Genomic DNA, 22,976 nt, shown 5'->3' on the forward strand with positions numbered 1-22,976 from the left:
GGAAAACCGAGACTTGTCACTTTCAACAAGGTTTAAAATGTAACAAGGACTAAAAGTGTTCCTTTGATTACTATAACATCCTGTTCTCTTCGTTTGAAGCAGTCAGGACCAGGGTTCACTGGTAGATCTTTACCCCATAACACACCACGAAAAGGTGATCTACCCGCGTTATGGGTTCCCTCCCCCCTTGAAGCGTGACGTAATTTGTGCATTGACGTTTAAAAAATATGATTTTTTTAAATAAAAATAGTTATATCTCATAAATGAATGAATAGAATCACTTTATTTTTTCATCAAAATGCGCGTTTCAACTAGTACTAAAACTTTGTAGATGACGCAGAATTTGAAATAAAAAAAGTTATGGGCAAAATATCATTTTTTCATGGACCACCCTACCCTGTATCTTTGAAAACACCATAGCAAGGGCTACAGCAGACTTATATGGTTGGCGTCTTCGGCTAAGTTGTTCAAAATTAAACAAAGAACAACTTTCTAGAACACTTCAATGTGCTAACTTGAAAACCATACAAGTTGCCAAAAATATTTCCGTATTTTGTTGGACCATCCTATTATCACTTACTGTCAAAATGTAGTCTTCATTATATGTAACAATTTTGCCGAAGACACTTATGTTCTAAATAGACATCTTCATAGTCAAAGAAATTGTTCCCTCCTATTTTTGCGGTCTGACCCAATTTGCAGTGTGGATGCTGGGATTCCAGTGTAGGACCTGAGATTCCAGTGTAGATTCTGATATTTCAGTGTGAATAATAGGTTTTCAGTGTGGATCTAGGGGTTCTTGTTCAGCTCATGGGATTCCTGCGATAATCCTGCAGAAATTCCTGCAGTTTGCCTCCTGTGGTATGTCAGATCCACGAGACATACAATCCACGACCCCTAGCTGCTTGTTTATAATCCTCCTACATTGACTTTCAATTCAAGATACTTCTGTCAGATGTCTTTAGGAAAATCGTAGCAATCTCGATGATATCATAAAAATAATACATATTAATCCGTATTAACGGATATTAATACCAATATTAATGAGTGTCTTACCCCATGGTTGAAATTGAATTAGAATTGACAGTTTGATTACATATTTCAGCGAAACATTTCAACCAAATCGCCATACAAAAACCGAGTGTTTAGAATATGAGTCTGTTCGGAATTTGAGACAAAACGGCATTCCAAATAGAAATTTATATATGATTGAAAAAAAAAATCAGGAACATCTAGAATAAAGATTGTTTGACATGAAACCTACTTCTAATGCGGTTCCTTATATACGATTTAGATCAGCTCTGATAATTTGGAACCCAGTTTTCCAAAAATATTACGTGAATTGCTGAAAGATCTGATTCACATAATCAGACAGTGTCCTCTCAATCAGCGAATGTAAAATTAAATCATAAACATACCTGAAATAGTCTGTCCACATAACCAGAACAATAAAACCATTCAGTTGTACGATTAAGACCCGAGATAACAGCCCTGACAGTGCCCCCGAGAGCGATGTTATTTATTGATATTTTATTAATTTGGAAATGTTTCTTTCCAGTCCTTCGCCCTGTGTTGTGAACCAATAAGATTAAGATGCGAAACACGGTGCCCTCAACATGCACCAGCCGGCAACCAAACCAAAGAGGCTTCATCATCATAGCACATCATTGGAGAATCAATGAACCTGACTGGATAAATATGACGATGGTGGCCGCCGCAAAGGTTCTTTCCCGCAACACCGATTCCGAGATGGTACTTACAGATCAAAGCAATATGGCCATGAATAACAAGTTGCTTACTATTCAGAAGCGTAAACCGTGGTGGAATAAAAACCACGTACCAATGTAAGGAAAAAAAATCGAGCAACAAGAATCCAAGAAATATGAAACAGAGAAAATCAACTCACAAACTAAGATATTTATCGTTTCCAGGAGCGTTTTCCAAAAAAAACTATTCTAGCACTATAAAAAGAGCTAACAACACGAGAACACATCTTTCCAGCATCCCGTTTCCCGTCTCTCACTAAGGGTATGTGATACTCATTTTTTTTATGTTGATACGAAATGAAATATGAACACGCAATTCATTACATAGTGGAATTCCGTTGTACTTCGTGTTTTACCGGAAAATTCCGGCGGTTATTCCCTATGTGACGGAATCATTCGAAACACCGCATACCCTTAACTCGCACGCAAGGAGACAAACTGCGGTCCCATTCCGGACCGAAAGCGAGTATTGCTCCTGCGGGACTCAACTCCAGGAAGCGTCCCAACTAGTGCCAAAGCGTCGCGCTGATCGAGCACCACCAGAGATGCCTATCGGGCTTTGAAGGTTTGTTTTGTGGATCTGATAAAGAAAAATATGCGACTGTTGTAGTTGTATGCCTATACGAATGCCTCTCGATTGTATAAAAATTTCTGGAGCTGTCTGTGTTTTGTCGCATCCGCTCCCATGTGCAGGATCTTGAGAATAAATCTGAAACAGGTCGAGCAAAAAATATGAATCACGATTCTCGTGAGTTTACCGTAGGATAGTGACGATTGGTTTGGTAAAAGGGAACTGAAATAACTGCATGTATTAGTAGCTATCGGATACATTTCCCTTCAAAACGGTCTTCCATCTCTTCTTCTTCTCAATTCTACTGGCAATTTCCTTTATTCAGTGTTGCCAGCTTTGGCGTAGGAACAGGGGAGGCCAGGGAATGCCAGGCTCCTCAGAATTTTGGATACTAACACAGTGTTACAAAAATGACATTTTTGCGTATCTCAAGGATCAAATTATGTTTCTCTCATAGATTTGGAGATTTGGGGTCGCTAAATCTGATGCCGTTCTCAAAAAAGTTCCAGAACGTAACAATTTTTAGCTACAGGTCGCCAACGTTATATATAACACTGGTTTCATTGATGTTTACATGAAATTTCAAGTATGATTTATCAAACTAATCCATCAAGGAAAATGATTTTTTTTCTATTATTTTCTGAGAAAATTTTGCGGTTTCCAAGAATGCTTCCGTATCATCTTAAAGCAATTTAGCGAACACTAAACAATTGGCAACCAGATATGTCGTAAAACGGTATATAATCTGGGGTGGCGAATAACTGGTACAATGCCCACACAGTTATGGATCACCCACAGTAACGGATCACTTTGGCGTTCAACATCGGATAACTCGCTCAAAATATAAAAGTTGACGTAAAACATATTTTTCCCATGTCATACTATTTGTCTTCTACCATTTGTAATGTTAGGCACATCATTCAACCGCTAAATAACGGTGTTTTTGACAAATGTTAAGATGGTACCACACAGCTATCATTATATGGTCGTTTTCTGTAAGAAGTGCGGTCAGCATTCATAAGCTTCCACAGGTGGTAAAATTCAAATGTTATAGCATAAAACATGCTTATTTGCTTCGATTTAGTATGAATTCATCTTAGGAAAATATTTTTCTTGATTGTTGATTCTAAATACCGAATATTAGCACTTCTAACTAGCGATCCATAATATGAACCAGAAAATGATTGTTTACCACGGTTATGGATCACTTCCAAAGAATGTAGATTTCTGCCATTTTAAACATTGGATTCGACATTTTCAGACAATAGTACTAAGGATAAAACTAATAAAACATCAAGATTTGTAAATTTCATTTTTTTAGCAGACAAAAATGGGTGGAAAACTTGGTGTAGAGCGAAAACAGTTCATGTCTCAGTTACTACAATGCAATATCACACAAAAAAGGGCATTTTCCCTTGTTTCTAGCTCCAACACTGCTATTTATTGCAGTAATATGTGACGCATTGTTAGCTTTCGCCAAATCATGCAACTACAGATGCATTGAGTTAAAAATCTCTCGATTTTGCGCACTGATCCCTAATATGTCACAATTTGATCCATAATATGAAAATTGATCCATAATATGGTTTTCAGAAACCGATAAAAATTTTATTTTTTATGTAATCCTATGAGAATATTACAATCAAAATAGTTTACTAACCGAAGTTCCAATTTGAAACGATTCAATTCGTGCTTTTAAATTTCAATTTTACGTTTTTCTTGTTGTTTTATTGATTTTTATAGGTTGAACTCCACACTATTTGATCCATAACTGTGGGGTCATGGTACATGGCGAATACCGATACACCTTCCCTAAGCATTTTTTAACATATTTCTATCAAATTTTCAAACCACCACAACAAAAAAGCCCCACGTCTAGATCAGTTTTCACTTATTTAGATCAAATCTGAAAGTGTCAAAATATAGTACAAGTTATTCCAAAATACTTTGTCGAAGACACCAAACGTCTAGGGTGCATATCCAGAGTACTAGAGGTATTGGCCGTTGGCCGTGTAGTTCCGGCGTCTAGAATAGAACTACGGACAACCCGTTCCGGTGGTAAGAGTCCACCAAACGGGGTAACCCCAATTCAAGGTGTGATGCTAAAAACCGTGCTGAGGAATGAATGGTCGAAGGGGTGAAAAAGATGTTCGGCCATTAACGGAGCCTGTGGGGCACCTGGGCACCCCTCACAGTATTTTGTCCCTTACCGCGTTAATGCAGGGCTCTGGCGTGGTGGACCTCTTTTCCCGTGCTACTCGTGGGATCCAAAATGAGTACAAATTCAAATAATAATCAGATTAGTAGTGGTAGTGCAGGTAGTAGCAGTAGTAGGGAAGCGAACTCCTTCGCAAGAAGTGGGCTAGCTAGATCTCCGTTGAGGAGAGTAGAAGCAGGAGGAGGCAGCAGTGCACGTAGTGCCAGTGCTGGAACCCATATTTCATCCCCGGCTAACGCATCGGGTGAAGTTATGGATGGAGCGTGGTTGATGAGGGCCATCAATAAAAGTAGAGATGGGCTCTCTGCGATGGAAGTGGCTGCACAGCAGCTCGACTCCATAATTGACTTTGCGTCCTCGAAGTCTAACATCAGCAAGGACCTCAAGCAGGCCTTGTTTAGACTTCGTAAGTAAATGTTGGCGGCCAAACAGAACCATGCTGAACCCATGGTGACTGTGGCTGCGGCAGAACCCGTGGAATTGAAGGTGCCGAAGTCTACCCAGACGGAACCCTTCGTTTTTGCGGGCAGCCCCAAAAGCGTGGAAGCGAATGCTTACAGCAAGCAATCGCAGAAGCGCGCGAGGCAGCCGTCAGGGGAGGAGCTACCCGGCGGCGCTCATAAGGCCAGGCGGATACTAACCCCGAAAACCGGCAGAAGTGCCGGAAAATCGGACCCCAGCCAGGCGTCCCGGAAAGCCGAGAAGGGTGGGCCCGAAAAGGCGGGCCCCTCACGGAGTGATGGGAACAGGGGGTTGCGACCTTTGAGAGGTCCTCCATCACCACAGGTCAGGGCGGAGCAGGGGGGGACGCCCCCTGGACAACCGTAGTGAGGAAGAAGAAGAAGAAGAAACAGGAGAATCAGGAGCGCAGGGATACCAGACCTAAGAAAGGTAGGAGGGTAGGTGCCAAGCGCGAAAAAGGTGATGCGATCATCATCAAGACGGAAGAGTCCAAGTACTCGGAAGTCCTGAAGGCGATGCGCAGTGACGCGAAGCTTGCGGATCTAGGAGCCGACGTACGCAGTGTCAGACGCACTCGTACAGGTGAAATGATCCTCGAGCTTAAGCGCGACAAGGAGCGCAAGGGCGCCGCCTACAAAAGTTTGGCGGAAGAGGTCCTTGGCGCTGGTGTTGAAGTGAGGGCTCTGACGCAGTCAGTGACTCTGAAGGTGATGATCCTTGACGAGATCACCAACGCAGAAGAGCTCGTCACGGCACTGCGGCAACAGTGCGAAGTGCAGGTGCCCACCACCGCCGTTCAGCTACGGAAAGGTCCGGCAGGTACTCAGGTGGCCTTAGTACACCTACCTGTGGCAGACGCAAATAAGTCCGCTAAGGTAGGTAAGATCAAGGTTGGTTGGTCAGTATGTTCACTGAACATACATGAGCAACCAGTGATCTGCTTTAGATGCAGGGAACCTGGACACAAGTCCTGGGGCTGTAAAGGCCCTGATAGGACCAAGTTGTGCAGGCGTTGTGGTGAGGAAGGTCATAAGGCACTAGGCTGCAAGAACCCTCCCAAGTGCTTGATTTGTTCCGGCAAGTCCGTGAACAACAATCACCCAACGGGAGGCTCAAGGTGCCCGACCTTCAAACGAGCCATAAACGAAAAATCACAGTGCAGGTAACGCAGCTGAACCTGAACCACTGTGACGCAGCTCAGCAACTGCTGTACCAGTCAGTTGCTGAGTGGGGGACGGACATCGCCATCATATCGGACCCATACCGAGTACCCGCCGGCAACGGCAACTGGGTCGTGGATGGATCCGGAAAAATGGCGGCGATATGGACAACGGGTAAATACCCTGTCCAGCAGTTGGTGTCTACTACCTACGAGGGCTTCGTGATCGCCAAAGTAAACGGGGTCCTCTTCTGTAGCTGCTATGCGCCTCCGAGTTGGTCGACCGAGCGGTTCACGCAGATGCTGGACTGTATGACGACCGCGCTGACAGGGCGAAGGCCAGTTGTAATAGCGGGTGACTTCAATGCCTGGGCCGTGGAATGGGGAAGCCGTAACACGAACCAGCGAGGTCAAATCCTGCTAGAGGCACTGGCCGTGCTAGATGTCGATCTGGCTAATGTTGGTGCCAAAAGTACCTTCAGCCGTAACGGAGTGGAGTCCATTATCGACGTTACTTTTTGTAGTCCTGGCCTAACGAGTAGTTCGAACTGGAAGGTAGACGATGCCTACACTCACAGCGACCACCTGGCGGTTCGCTACAGTATCGACTACAACAACAGCAGGCAGCGGGTTGAGGAAGCGGCTAGGTCAAGGCCAAGCCCTCGTAGGTGGAAGACATCGTACTTCAATGATGAAGTACTTAGGGAGGCGCTCCGCCGTGAGCGTAACCTGCTCGGACTAAGCGGGGACGAACTGGTAACGGTGCTTACGCGTGCATGCGATGCGACCATGCCTAGAAAAGTCCACCCTAGGAATGGGAGACCACCGACATACTGGTGGACTCAAGCTATTGCGAACCTGCGCCGTGCCTGCCTACGGGCCAGGAGACGGATGCAGCGAGCACGTACCGAGCAGGAGCGTGAAGAACGACGGGCGGTGTTCACCGCTGCCAAAGTCGCGCTGAAGTCCGAGATAAGGGCAAGCAAAAAGGCCTGCTTCGAGGGACTCTGTCAGAGTGCCAACGCGAACCCGTGAGGTGATGCCTACAGGATCGTAATGGCGAAGACAAGAGGTGCAATTGCTCCTACGGAGCAATCTCCACAGATGCTGGAGGGGATCATCGAGGGGCTCTTCCCGCGCCACAACCCTAGCCCATGGCCTCCTTTTGTAGGACAGCCGGGGATTGGGGCTGGCGATGAGGATAGAGTAACTGATGAGGAACTTGTAGGGATTGCAAAATCCCTAAGCATGGGGAAGGCACCAGGTCCGGACGGAGTTCCAAACCTGGCCCTCAAAGTCGCAATCTTGGAGGCTCCCGGTATGTTCAGATCTGCTATGCAGATATTCCTGGACGAGGGAGTATTTCCAGATGCGTGGAAGAGGCGGAGCCTGGTACTATTGCCAAAGGCGGGGAAACCACCCGGTGACCCGTCGGCGTATAGACCAATATGCTTGATTGACACGGTGGGGAAAGTGCTCGAGAAGATCATCCTCAACAGACTGTCGAGGTACACCGAGGGTGTAAATGGTCTCTCAGGCAACCAGTTCGGCTTCCGGAAAGGGAGGTCCACTGTAGACGCTATTCTGACGGTTAAGAAAACCGCTGAGATAGCACTCCAGCGTAAGAGGAGGGGTATTCGCTACTGCGCAGTAGTGACTCTGGATGTAAGGAATGCATTTAATAGTGCCAGTTGGGCGGCTATTGCTGATGCGCTCCTGCGTCTGGGGATACCCGAGTACCTGTACAAGTTTCTCGGAAGTTACTTCCAGAATCGGGTATTATTCTATGACACAGAGGTGGGTCGGAAGTGCTTTCACATAACCTCAGGAGTCCCGCAAGGTTCCATCCTGGGTCCGGTGTTATGGAATGTCATGTACGACGAGGTGTTGAGATTAAAATTCCCGGCGGGTGTGGTCATCATTGGCTTTGCCGACGATATTACGCTGGAGGTCTACGGTGAATCGATCGAAGAAGTGGAATTGACTGCAGCCCACTCGATCGCAATTGTGGAGGAGTGGATGAGCTCCAGGAAACTGGAATTGGCTCACCACAAAACTGAGGCTGTTGTTGTCAATAACCGAAAGTCGGTGCAGCAAGCGGTGATCAGTGTAGGCGACTGCACAATCACTTCGAAGCGCTCCGTCAAACACTTGGGGGTGATGATCGACGACAAGCTTACCTTCGGTAGCCATGTCGATTATGCCTGCAAGAGAGCCTCCACAGCTATTGTGGCACTGTCCCGGATGATGTCCAATAGCTCTGCGGTGTACGCCAGCAAGCGTAAGCTTCTGGCCAGTGTCGCCTCGTCCATACTGAGGTATGGTAGCCCGGCTTGGGGCACGGCTTCGAGTACCGATAGCTACCGTAGCAAGCTAGAGAGTACTTATAGGCTAATGTGCCTGAGGGTTGCGAGCGCGTACCGTACCGTGTCACACGATGCACTTTGTGTCATCACCGGTATGATGCCTATTGGTATCCTTATCATGGAAGACATAGAGTGTTTCGAAAGGCGCGGCACAAGAGGCATACGCAGGACTGCCAGAACGACCTCCATGGTCAAATGGCAGCGTGCGTGGGACAGTTCCACCAAGGCAGTGTGGACTCACAGGTTGATTCCGAGGTTAGATATCTGGGTCAATAGGCGCCATGGGGAACTAAGGAAGTGCCGTCCATCGATCAAAACGTGATCGATTTTCAATTTTGTCTGCTGAGGTGATCTCCAGGTGTATTGATACGGCAGGCTGTGCTGGAAATAGGTACTAAGAATGGTCATATTCTGGTAGGAGCAGAAAGCTAAAAAAAAACTTCAGTTAATCTGTAGAACAGTTGCGGAAATAATTTTCCGTGAGAATCCCAGGAGGGACTCAGTAAAAACTGGTTAAGTAGTTTTTGGCGAAAGCACTGAAAAAGTATGGAAATTATTAAATTATTTCCGAGGAACCTCTCAAAAGCACATGGTTCAATATCTGAAAAGTTCTTGGAAGAATCACAAGAGATATTTATATTTTCCGTTTTGAAAATTGTAACTTACAAATACAAATATTTTTTCAGGAGACACCTGCACGTTAATGCTTTCAGTGGACGTGAGCCTTCAGTGCCCTTTGAAGGAAGACTGACTTATAGACAACGGACTAGTTTGCAACGCCCAGTGGCACAGTCGAAATACTTTCCTGATGAAAAGCTTTCCGGGCTGGAGCAGGAATCGAACCCACACTCTTTGAAACGATGCAGCTAAATGCTTGGTAACACTAACCGCACGGCCACGAAGCCCACAAATATTAATGTGTAGCAATATGGGACAAAATCACAAACAAATAATATCAATACAAATTTATGTCAACTACGAAATTTGTGAGAATCGTGACAATTGCGACCGACCTTGCTTCTGTTGAACAAGAATATGCCAGACCAAGTCCATCCCCCCCCCTAGGTCCCCTCCAAAAAAAAATATTATTTACGCTAATGATTGCCAGTTGCACAGAGAATTTCCGTCACGACATCCCCAACGCACTCTTTATTTATAGCGCCTTTATTATGCTTCTAAACGTTTTCGTGCCTACTTTAAAGTTTTTCTGTAAGTAATTTAGTAAGTAGTTGTAGAAAAAGCTCTTCTGAACAATCATCAAATTCATACCTTCATTACTTTTCAAAACATAATACATACTTTGTGATAATAATTCTTTGAAAGAGTTTTGTATTAAATAGAACTTTTTTTCCCCGATAACGCAATTTAAGTTTTGAGCTGGAAATACTCCATTTTGTATCTGCATGATTCCTCAGCGTCAAAAACAAAGAACTTTTCCATGGGGGGGGTTGAGTTTAACTCCATAATTTGAATAAATTCAATTATATAGAAATTTCATGATTTTAATTCCGAAGTATCGTAAAACCTTCTTGTTTGCATTTGAAAATTTGCTATTTGAATATTTGATCTCATGCTGCAGCTTGAAGAACGTTCCAAAGTAACCTGATCTAATGTTACGCCTTTTAACAGTACGAAATAAATTTCGCAATCTAATAAGGTGTTAGAAATTACTGTCACGTCAAGTGTGATTCCACACGACCGAGCAAACAGCGGACTCACTGTTCGCCAACCGATGAGCCCGCCTGGGTATCTCTGGGGACCCATCTCTTATGAAAAATTGTCCAAATCACAGCCTTATCAGATGGGACGGATGGGCTGAAGAAAAATAGTCTACACGCTGCTGCTTATTCCCGGGTCGCTTGGCACTGGCCTTGAATTTTAATGCCCGTTTTTCACTGGTTCTCTTGACGAAGGTCAGGTTCCGCGACGGCACGATTCAAGACACTTCAGCAAACTCGACTTCCATATTTACATCTGGCGAGGCTCTTTTCGCTCTTTTCACTCTGCTAGAGCAAACCTTATCCAATAATTATGAGTCTTGTTGATGACAACTGTCGTCAAAATATCATCTTCTAAGCATCTTGCAAGAAAATAAAATGAAAGGCCCCATAAATGTCCGTACCTTATTCGATGGTCTTATCTCGACAGGGGCATTCAGGTTTTTTCATATTTTTGTCCTTCTTGTTCCGTCATTTTACAGCAATTTCGAGAACTCGTTCCCGTTTGTGACACGTTTATGTCGCTTCTGTCCCTTTTCTCCGAGAGATGATCTGATTGTGGTGAGTTCACCGCCGGTCGTCACCGTTGCCACCGCTACAGCACACCAGCAATCACAGGTCCAGATCGGGCTGAGCTCCGTCGAGCTGGATTGGCAGGAATCCCACAAAATGCCACTTGCCGTACGGAGAGCACGAGATGTCGCCTTGGCATAACATACCACAATCTTAACAGTCATACCTTTCCCATTCCTATCCATATCCATTCTTGATATATAGAACGTGTTTGGTGCCTTGGCTACATCGAAAGCAATCTCTTCCTCAGTTCCATCCTTAGCTGCTCGCTGTCGCTATTATCGTACACAGATCTCCAACGGGAATCAGCCGCCGAGAATGGGAATGAAATGAAATGAAATAAAGAAACTATTTCATTTTTTGTCATCGTTTTCGCTCGGCTTTGAATATCATATTTCTAGCCTCTGTTTTCAGCGAGGTGTTATTTTTGTTCTCATGGCAGCTCGTGCTTGTTTCTTCTTTTTTCTACCGATTTGGCCAGATTTCTTCTGATGATTTTATCGCCGCACCTTGGACGGATTGGAACTGTCGTGTAAAAATATTTATACTTGTTTTGATTGTTTCCTTGTCCATGAGAATAGGCTCAGAAATATCTAATCTGGCTTTCCAATAGTGGTAGACGGTTGAAAATAACTGCTTCAAAAAGAGAAATACAACGTTTTGACAAAAAAAAGGAAATAGAAAGAAAATATCACACTGCAACCCCAATTTCTGAACTAGATCGGGGGTTCGTAAATTGAATCAGTTTGTAAAACGAGGGAGCTTAGTTTGTTAAACGAGGTTTTGCCATTCGAAATCTCCATGTAAGAAAATATGTTTTATAATTTCGGGAAATTATGATTTTTAAATATCCTAAACCTAAATATCCTAGTAGAAGTATTTCTCACAATACTGGATCCTAGGGCCTTTCTTAGCCGAATGGTTTGAGTCCGCTGCTATAAAGCAAAGCCATGCTGAAGGTGTCTGGGTTCGATTCTCGGTCGGTCCAGGATCTTTTCACAATGGGAATTTCCTTGACTTCCCTGGGCATAGAGTATCATCGTACCTGCCACACGATTTACGAATGCGAAAATGGCAACTTTTGCAAAGAAAGCTCTCAATTAATAACTGTGGAAGTGCTCATAAGAACACTAAGCTAAGAAGCATGTTCTGTTATAGTGAGGACGTGAGTGCCAAGAATAAGATGAAGATTGTTATATTCCGAAGAACCGATTCAATAACTAAGTGTGTACAACAGGTGTTCTAATTTATCCAAAATCTTCCTGGAATGAATAACTTCAATCTTTTGGTCACATTTTTTTGGTTTTTATGGTGGTTTAGCACAAACCCCTTACCGTTCATATAAGTAACAGCAAACTGCAGGGATAAGTGCCGATGTTCTTGGTCCTCAAAGGACTCAAAGGAATACAGGCCTAAAGATCTACATCCATAAGCAGTTATATATTGATGATTTTTATTAAAGGCACAGACTCTTAACCCTTCATATAACTAAACGGAGTGTTTGTACGGATGTTCTTGGCCCTCCAAAGACACTATCGAATATAGACCCCAGGATCTGTAAGTGTAACCAGTGATCTATTGATGGGTTTTGATTATTACACAGAACCTTAGCCATTCAAATAAGGGAACGGAGTATCGTTTTCATTCGTACCGATGTTCATGACCATAGAGTACATGCCTTGAGATCTACATTAATAAGCAGTTGTTAATTGATTGCCTTGAGTTATGGCATATATCTCTTAACTCTTTGCATAAATATGCTATAATTTTATTTGTACCCTCATCTATTCATAAAAATAAACGTAATATTATGCTTAATTGTTATTAATATTGTTTCTCCAGTTCTTGGATAGGCAACTTGTCAATATGTCAGTTCATATGGATGTAGATCTCATTATATATGTTCCAGGATGCTATTGAATAGAGAAAAGCCTATTGAACACAACAATTCATAGATCTTAGCAACATGAGACTTCTAAACTGCCCATAACTGCATATTTGTAACATTCGACAAAAGTAGGCATTGAGTAAATGGAACACCAAGTGTGCATTTTATGGCAGTATGGAAAGAAACTAAATTTTCTAAAAATTGCCAGGAGCTCAAAACTGCTTATTTGAGGCTGAAATTTTGTACAGCTCATATCGTACATTGGAAGAATAGCCAGAAAATAATTTTGATAGAAATTTGTTTGCTACTACATTACGAGACTCAAACATAATCTCAATGTGACTGTTATGCGGTTACAATTGCCAATGTGACAAAACAACTTGGTATTTTTTTCGAGTTTTCTAGAACAAAATCACAGATTTTAGTAAGTTGGTCGAAAGTATACATCATTTGATGACTCTCCACGGTATTAACTCGAAATTATCAATAATGTCGAATGTGACTGATATGCAGTTATGGGCAGTAAACGTGTACCGCTTACTAAACAATCAGTTGCTACGCTGGTAAATCTTGAAATCTTATGGACTGTCTTTCCGGAAGTTCTTCAAACCAAAAAAATCTTGGATTTACACGTAACGTTATTTTCATTTCAATCATGCAAAGCCAACTCTCATGTATTCTTCAATGATAAAACCTATAAACACATCTATTATATCCAACATTGTTACCAAATTAATAATATTGAACGCGAAACGTCTTCTTTCAAAGAATATTGCTTGCAAAACGGTTCGGTTTACATGATTTTCCCGCTGAAAATTCAATCATAAATAGTGCACATGGAATGACAAGACGTCGATCCATCCATGTGCATTATTTTTGGCAGGATATTTAGCGTGGGATCATGTAAACTGAGCGATCTTGTTTTCAATTTCACTTTCAAGATACAAGAAATCATACATTATTGGCGAATGTTGGATGTAAGATCATGAAATGTTTCAGTTTCATTCAAGTTTGCAAGCATTTTCGAATGCAATGAGACAGTTTACATTATGTATCGTTGAATATTCAGTTATAACTCGTTTAATATTGTTTTCATAGAAGTTTACGTGCCATGTAAATTTAAGTTTTTTTGCGGTGTTGGATTACTTATAATTTCCGTTATTTTCATCAAGATTTGCAGTTAAAATCTTCAAACAATTCAAAAGATAATTTTTAATAATGTCTAAAAGAGAAAAATATATGTATATTGAAATTGTATAAGAAAAAAGCATAATGCCGACACTTATAGTGACAAATTATACAAAGTTTGTTTTAATATTACTTAAAAGTAACGCTTTCAAGAAAATATGTGTTATCACAAGCATGAAACGAACTCACCAGTTGGTAATCCATCCTCGATTGAACACAAAACTGACACTGAGAGCAAAACTTCTTGGCGTCCCGACAACAAACCGTCTTGCTTGTGCCTTCCCAAATACCTACCCAGCAAAACGCTCCAAAACAGAAAAAAAAATCTTCGTAGACGAAAACACGCGCGAAACCGTCAGCAAAATCTAACCGACGACGCAAAACCGAACCGTCCTGCTTGGGCTTCACGAAGAACTACATCATCCACTACGTGGCACTAGTGTACATAAACACTTCCGGTCTACTGCTATTGAAGGATATCTCGGAACCTAAACGAGATAGAAAATTCCTGTCTTCGAGAAACTTGTTCAGAGTCAGCCAAGCTTCCCCGAGGGACTCAACGAAGTTTCAAATTCATCCACTACGTGGCGCTAGTGTACATAAACACTTCCGGTTTACTGCTATTGAAGGGCAGTACGAGGCATCTTAAACAGTTGTAGTCTTCCTTGAAGAAAAATTGTAGAATCCCACTTCTGAAGTTGTACAATAACGACTACAGTGCTTGATGGTTTGGTACAGAATGTTTTTTTTTTTGACAAAGATGTCCTTGAATTCCTAATCTCTAAGCCTACTTTAACTAAAATCAAAATAAACGACGTACTAGATCAATATCCAAAAAAATAAAAAATAAGAAGACCCACATCATATGGTCGGCGTTAAGTCAGAGTGGACCAAGTGACATTTTTGATATTTTGAGAAAAAATGGGTTTAAAGTCTAACGCTCTGTAATTTTTGAGCTCGTTTAAATTTCGGTTCAATATTTGTTCACGTCTTTATGTTACTTTCAAACAATTTAATGTGAAGTGATAATCATGAAAAATCATAATCCAAACCTCTAATAGAACGATTTTTTGATGGACTATGTGTACATGGTCCACTCTGACTGAACCAAAGACCACCGTTCAGTGAGCTGGTTCACTCTGACTGAACAATTTCTTGAAAAATAAGAATCATTTAATGCTTGCATGGTCAAATTGGGTGCATATCTCTAAGATAAACAGATTATCAAGACCCTTCGACACCAGTATCGTAAATTCTTAAATGATCCATGTAGTAAATACCAAAATCAGTGGCATTACGATAGCTTGAATATTAAGGTTTCGCAGGGTCAGGGCGTTGAATACCAGAAATATTCAAATATGCGTTCAGTCAGAGTGGACCAAGTGAAAATCTTGAGTACCGACCAAAATATGCTGGTCCAATAAGCGGATCGTAGGACATGCCATACATACATCATAGAACTACCGTAAACTTCTATCGGACTCTGAAATTGACTCAAAAAATGCAGTAATCAATCATTTTATTGCTTTTCAACACATGGTCCGCTCTGTCTGCACAGAATTTGTTGCAATTTCTGACCACCCATCCGAATATGGTAAATGGTCAAAAATCAAAATCAAATGCATTGAATCATGTAATACAGTTAACTCTCCCTTACTCGATATTGAAGGGACCATCGAGTTAGGGAGGTATCGAGATACAGAACACATATTTTTCAAATTTTAAACATCAAATTATTTTGACAAAACACATTCAAAATAGTAATTTTAATGTGAAATATGATACAATTTTACCACATTTACCTGTGTGAAACTTTTTTACCGGTCGGCAAAAATTGAAAATTTTATCACCCAGGAATAGGCAGTAAACCTCAATATTACTATCAATTTAGTCATAATACTCAAATTCTTGATTTTTTTTACATTTGGAGGACATTTGGAACTTTTCATGAAAATATCGAGTTAGAGAGGTAAATTTACTTGGGAAACTGGAACAGATAGCATCGAGTTAGGGAACATCGAGTTAGAGAGGTAATTATTATTTATTCATTTTTAACAAAAAATTGGAAGAGGGAAAAACCCTTTTGAGTGATTTATTTTTCCAAAATGCTTCTCAAAAGGGCGCAAAACCTCTTCATCTTTTCGAAATACGTTATAAAATAAGTAAAACTAATACTAAAGGCTCAACCGGAAACAATCCATAACCGAGCCAATATCTTGAAGGAAAAACATCAATCAGCAATAGTTGAGGGACAAATATGTTTCTTGAACTCTGAAAAGAAAATTTGAAAGGCAATATCAAATAATATAACGAATTTCATTTAAATATTCAAAAATAATTTTCATCATAACAAGAGATTTACTTCCAAGAATATCTCGAACCGATGTAGGTACAGAATGATTTAATTTTTGAAAACTATCAATAATTTTTCTCCTTGGCATAACATACGTCTGACAATGAAAAACAATGTGATCAATGTCTTGATAAGATGTACCACATTCACATAGATTAGAATCTACAATATTAATACGAAATAAATGACTATTGCAAATATAATGTTTGGACATGAGCCTTGAAATAAGACAAATAAAATTTCTGCCAACAGATAAATTTTTAAACCAGGGTTTTTTATCCACATTTGAACATATGGAATGACACCAACGACCTTTATCACTTGAGTTCCAATCATTTTGCCAAAGGTTGATAGAATATCTTTTTAATTTTGAAAAATATTCTGAATAAAATATGTCACGGTTGAAAATAATGCCACGAGAAGCACCTAGCTTAGCTAAGGAATCGGCTTGTTCGTTACCTAATATTTGACAATGTGCTGGAACCCAGACAAATTTAATGATGAATCCTCGAGAATGCAGATCATATAAAAGCTTGCGCAACATTAAAATTAAATGATGTGATTTGGAATTGAAACTAACGGATTTAATAGCATTTAAGCAGCTCAAGCTATCAGTACATATCATATAAATGTTTGGAGAACATTCCTTGATTAAATTACATGTAAAATATAAAGCACACAATTCGGCTACAAAAATAGAACAAGGAGATTGCAGTTTAAAAAAATGTGTGTTATCAACATGATAAACACCAAAGCCAGAATTATTATTGATAAAAGATCCATCCGTGTAAAACATACATTGAGAATCAAAACCATCAAATTTCCGCTCAAATAATAATTTAGCAAATCGCGAAGACTCATTAATTGGAATTTGTTTTAATTCCATTTGTAAAGATATATCAATTAATGGATGAAAAGAATGAACATTTATATCACAATTATGAAAAATATTGGAATGAAATGGAACAATATTTTCCGTAGAGCAATAATCAAATGCTGTTATCATTTTACATGTTGGATTGATTTCTTGTAAATCTTTTAGTATAGTAATTATTTGATGATTATTATTAAAACATTGAACTAGGAATTTACAATTTAACTCATTAAAACGAATTTTGAGAGGAACAACTCCGGCTAAAACTTCGACAGATTTAGTATGAGTGGAATTCATTAACTTTAAACAAATCCTTAAACAGCGAATTTGAATTTTTTCAAGTTTTGAAAAATATGTTTGACTAGCACAACCAAAAGTAAAACATCCATACTCCAAAACTGAGCGTATTGTAGTATTGTAAAGAGTTATCATATCAGAAGGATGGGCACCCCACCAAGTGCCAGTAATGATACGAAGAAAATTGATTCGTTTCGAACAAATTTTCTGAATGTATTTGATATGTGAATTCCAGTTCAATTTAGAATCAAACCAAATACCAAGATATTTATACTCATCTACTTGTTCAATTTCAAATCCATTAAGGTATAAATTTACACTTATGGTGGAATATTTACGTGAAAATATAATAAATTTAGTTTTTGGAACTGAAAAAGAGAAACCATTATTAAAAGCCCATAATCCAATATTATCCAAACAAATTTGCATGTAATGTCGAATAATTTCTCTGTTTTTTCCACTAACAGAAATGACCTTATCATCTGCAAATTGATAAAAATAACATCCATTTGGAATTACAGCTGATATATCACTAGTAAATAAATTATATAAAAAAGGACTTAAGCAAGAACCTTGAGGTAGACCAAAATAACTAAAACGGACCATTTTAGAAGATCCATTATGATAAAAATGCATTATTTTGAAAGAAAATAAATTGTAGAGAAAATTAGATAAAATGGGAGGAATTTTATAATCATTCATTTTTTGAAAAAGTAAATCAATAAGCACAGAATCGTATGCACCGGATACATCCAAAAAAGTGGAAATAACATCCTGTTTTCTATTGAAACATAATTGAACTTGAGATGCTAAAAGTGCTGTGCAGTCACGGATTCCACGACCTTTTCTGAAACCAAATTGAGAAGTGGATAGAATTTCATTCTTTTCAGCCCATAACTCAAGGCGATTAAGAATCATTCTTTCCATAAGTTTACGAAGGCAAGACAGTAAACTAATTGGTCTACGACTATCAGCCAGCGAGGGATCTTTACCAGGCTTTAGTATACTAACTACTTTAATTGAACGCCATTCTAACGGTAAAATATTTTGCAAAAGAAAACAATTATATATTGAAAGTAAATGAACTTTTCCTTCATATGGTAAACTTTTAAGAACAATAAATTTAACATTATCAATACCCGGAGCAGTATTGTTAGTTATAGATAATGCTAAATCAAACTCATCTATTGAAAATGGAGAACAAAGTTCAGGGAAAAAATTGATGGTCTGTTTGTTTTTAAAATTAATATTACAAGGAACAAAATCAGGACAAATTTTAGATGCAAATTGATTAATCCAACTATCTGAATATTCCAATGTATTGGGAGTAGAATTGTCATGATTTCTTAAATTTTTTGCAACAGTCCACAATTTTGATAAAGAAGTTTCTCTATCAAGATTTTCAATAAAATGTTTCCAATAATACCTTTTCTTGAATTTAGTAATACGAGTAAACATAGCTTCCTCTCTACAATATAACAAATAGTTTTCTCTAGTACAAGAGCGACGAAATTTTTTAAAAGCATCTGATTTGGTTTTCAAAGCGCTAGAACAATCTGTATCCCACCAAAATGTAGGACGCCTATTCTTTTCAATTTTAGAAACTGACTGTTTTTTCTGTGATTTTTGTAAACATTTTACTAAAATTTTTATGAATTGATTATATTTTTCAATTGGAGAACAAAGGTCTTTTAAATGTATCAATGAAGTGGACATCAATTCAGAAAATTTCATCCAATCTACAGTTTTTGAAAAGTCAGGAATGTGAGAATTATTTGAATTTGCACTACATGTTGAACCAGCAACTTGAATAAAGATTGGAAGATGATCGCTTCCATTTGGATCATTTATTGTTTTCCAAGATGATAAGAAAGCTAAATTACTTGAACATAACGATAAATCAATACATGAATTTTGTAATGGTGGCACAGCAACTCTCGTGTATGAACCATCATTTAGAATATTCAAATTGAATTCATCAATAAGATCCATAATTAACAAACCACGACCATCAACTTTATCACTTCCCCAAGAATAATTGTGGGCATTAAAATCACCCAAAATAAAAAAGGGAAAAGGAACATTATCTATAATCATTTTCACTTCAGATATTGAAAAAGACGAATTTGGAGGAGCATATAAACAAATAATACAAAAATTAATATCATTGTGTTTAACAGAAATTATAACATGTTCAAGTTGTATGTTTAATGATAAATTCAAATACTTAAACTCAATGCCACTTCTAATACCAATCAGAACCCCTCCAAATGGAATATCCCTATCTTTCCGAATAATGTTAAAGGATTGAAAACATAAAGCTTTCGAATCAGTTAACCATGTTTCATTCAAACAAAAAATATCAATGTTGTTATTTGCAATCAAAACTTTTAATCTATCTACTTTAGGAATAATGCTTCTGCAATTCCACTGTAAAATATTCAGAGAACTTTTATTATTATAAGCCATTACGAAGAAAATAATGAAGCAATAATTGGTCCGAATGAATTCAATTTATCAAGTATTGAAACTAAAAATGGTAAAATCATTTTTATTATTTTCTTCCAAAAATCACTGAAACCCAATAGTTCTACTAATTCTTCCAAAATACCTAACATTGAATTATCATCTTTACAATTTTTGTTTTCATCTGAAGAATTAGTATTTGCATTAAAATCATTATTTGGTGGATCAAACTCAACACGTTGAAATCCTGGGATTGTATTAGAAGTGGAAGGAATCAAACAAGGAAAATTTTTGTCAAATGATTTTACTTTAGTATTATGACTTTCTAGAGGTTGACTAGATGATTTGAGAATCCTTTTTCTTTTAGGGGGCGGCTTGTAAACAAAATTATCTGAATTTAATGAGTTATCCTGTTCATCATCAAGTAAAGATTCATAAACATTAGGATTTGAAATGTCTTTTGAATTTTTCAAAATCTCTGAATATGAAAATTGATTTCTATTTTTAAGCTTTTGATTATGTTTTGATTGATTACTAATATATACAGGACAATCCTTCAAGGCAATGTGTTTCTGATTACAATAAATACAACATTCTGAATGTTTTTTACAATCGGATGATAAATGGGATTGTGCACATTTCGAACATTTAGGTTTATTCGAGCAAAATTGAATAGTGTGTCCAAAAAGGAGACAACGTTCGCAGTGCATCAATTTAGGATAATAAAGCCTTACTTGAAAAATAACTCCATCAACTTCTAGAAAGTCCGGAATTACTGATCCAGCAAATGTAATCTTAATGCAATTGGAGTGAACATATTGAGTTCCTTTGTCATTTAAAAAAAGCTTAGATAATCTGTGGCAATCTAAAACATTAACAGCCGAAATAGCTTTATTTTTGAATATTCCAATGCCGTGATTTATAATATCATTGCAATCTAAAGTTTCATCGTATATAACACCATTGATTTCGCAAAAATCACATGGTGCGTATACACGATAAGAACCAGCAAAAATTTGGGACTCCAAAAGGGAGTTGGCGTCATCGCGAGAACCAAAAACAACTCGTAACTTGTCAAGAGAAACTTTTTTGATTTCTTTGACAGACGAGTATTTTTCATATATTTTAGCCGAAATCAATAAAACATTGATAGGCTTATCTTTTTTTCTAAAAAATACTATAAAGGGGCCAGAAAATGATGTAGGATAAATTTTAATTCGCGTTGGCCTTGTAACAGAAGATGGTCCTGGTGGAGGATCATCTTCTTTTGAGCCAGAATCTTTATCATCCACATCCATAGCCGTGGTAGTAAATATCAATTTAAAAAAAAAAAACTAAACTAACAAACGTAACAAACTATAACAAAAATGATACTTATCAAAATTTTGAAAAGTCAACTTGATCCGGGAAAATTTCAACTTCAAAATATCTTGAAATTATTCTCCACGCAATAAAACGTCCAACTTCTCGCGCCACACAAGAAATCTTCTTCTTCCGCTCCACACAGGAAATCTTCTTCTTCCGCGCCACACAGGTTGTCTTCTTCTCGCGCCACACAGGAAAAACTTCTACTTCTACGCACCACACAGGAATCCAAGTAGCAGGGATCTTGAAAGTTTTCTCTTCTGAAAAGGGAAAAATGTCAGCCGATGCAAAAACAACGTCTTACCAGTTCAAGGCCTACTACAGCAATGAGTTAGAGAGGTATCGACTTACAGAGGTATCAAAGCATGCTAAATTGAAGGGACCGTGCATTTCATCGAGTTAGGGGAAATATCGAGATACAGAATATCGAATAAGGGAGAGATGACTGTATTTATAAATTTCTATTGATGGATAAGTAGAAGAATGATTCGATGTCGAAAAATCTGACAAGTCTCCTGAAATGTCTTTCATTTCCTCGCATTCCTAAGCGCACAGATCATTTTCGCTGTTATGGTAATAAGCACTTGGTCCATTCTGACTGCACACTTTTATCGATTTTTGTTGATCATCCAAAGTAAATTTATTACATATCTCTCGCAGTTTACAGCATTCTTCAAATCTGATCAAAGTGTAACGGAGGTAAAGTAATTTTGCATCTAATGAGAGAATAATCCAATTTTCTCAAGTTTTGTACTTGGTCCCCTCTGACTTAACGGCGACCATATTAAACTTGAGCATTTTGTACTAAAATTGACATGTGAACGTAACTCCGTTCATTTGGTGTGTAACCTTCCACCACTTGAACCCATGTAACATTTATCGCTACCCAAATGTGTTTCGCTAAGTAGTTACAGGTTCTTAACTGCCCTCACCCACTTCCAGTGAGAAGTAATCTAAGAATCACCGCGGTACCATCAAGCATTGCAAGCTCACGAATTATGAGCAAAGAACCGCTTTTTTCTCGATTTATTTTCCGCGCTGCATCGCAATTATGAGCATATTTTCTCCCATTTTTCACACGAACTTTTGCAGCGCACCATCCGCGTTGCCGTCCAGTGATGTAGCCATGGCGTAGTCCAGGCACGATTCGCAATCTTCAAACAGCCAGCTGCAGCCATGGCATATTTGGCGGCGGAACTCTGTTTCCCCTACTCATTCATTATAATCAACCGAAGCGATCTATACACACGTACCAACCCGTGGTAAGACACCGACTAAAAGTGCATGTACGAACTTTGAGCGTAGCCACCACCAGGCCCTTGCAACAATCGAGCGAACCAGCCGAAGAAAAAGGGTCTCTTTAACCCGGATCACGGTTATAACGAGAAATGCATCCAAATTATACTGGCGTTTCCCCCGTCGAAACCGCGCAATGCCCACTCAGAGGGAGTAAGTACTAGGTACTGGAGTCCACCATCAACCGCTCAACCCGCCAGGTCGGTCTGATATTATTTATAAGGAAATTTATTTCGCTGTGATTTTCTGCCGCCTCAAGTTAAATCTGAAATATATTCTTCTGTTCGCCGGGCCGTATATTCGGGCAGCAGCAGCACCACATAAGAAAGGGTTTACTGGAAAATCTGCAGCCACAATCACCGGGCAGCGAGCGCGTTCTTCACACCTTTGGCATGGCGAATCGTCGTGAGTTAGCA

Source organism: Aedes aegypti, chromosome 3, assembly GCF_002204515.2.
Source record: "Aedes aegypti strain LVP_AGWG chromosome 3, AaegL5.0 Primary Assembly, whole genome shotgun sequence".
In the NCBI taxonomy this organism is placed as follows: Eukaryota; Metazoa; Arthropoda; class Insecta; order Diptera; family Culicidae; genus Aedes; species Aedes aegypti.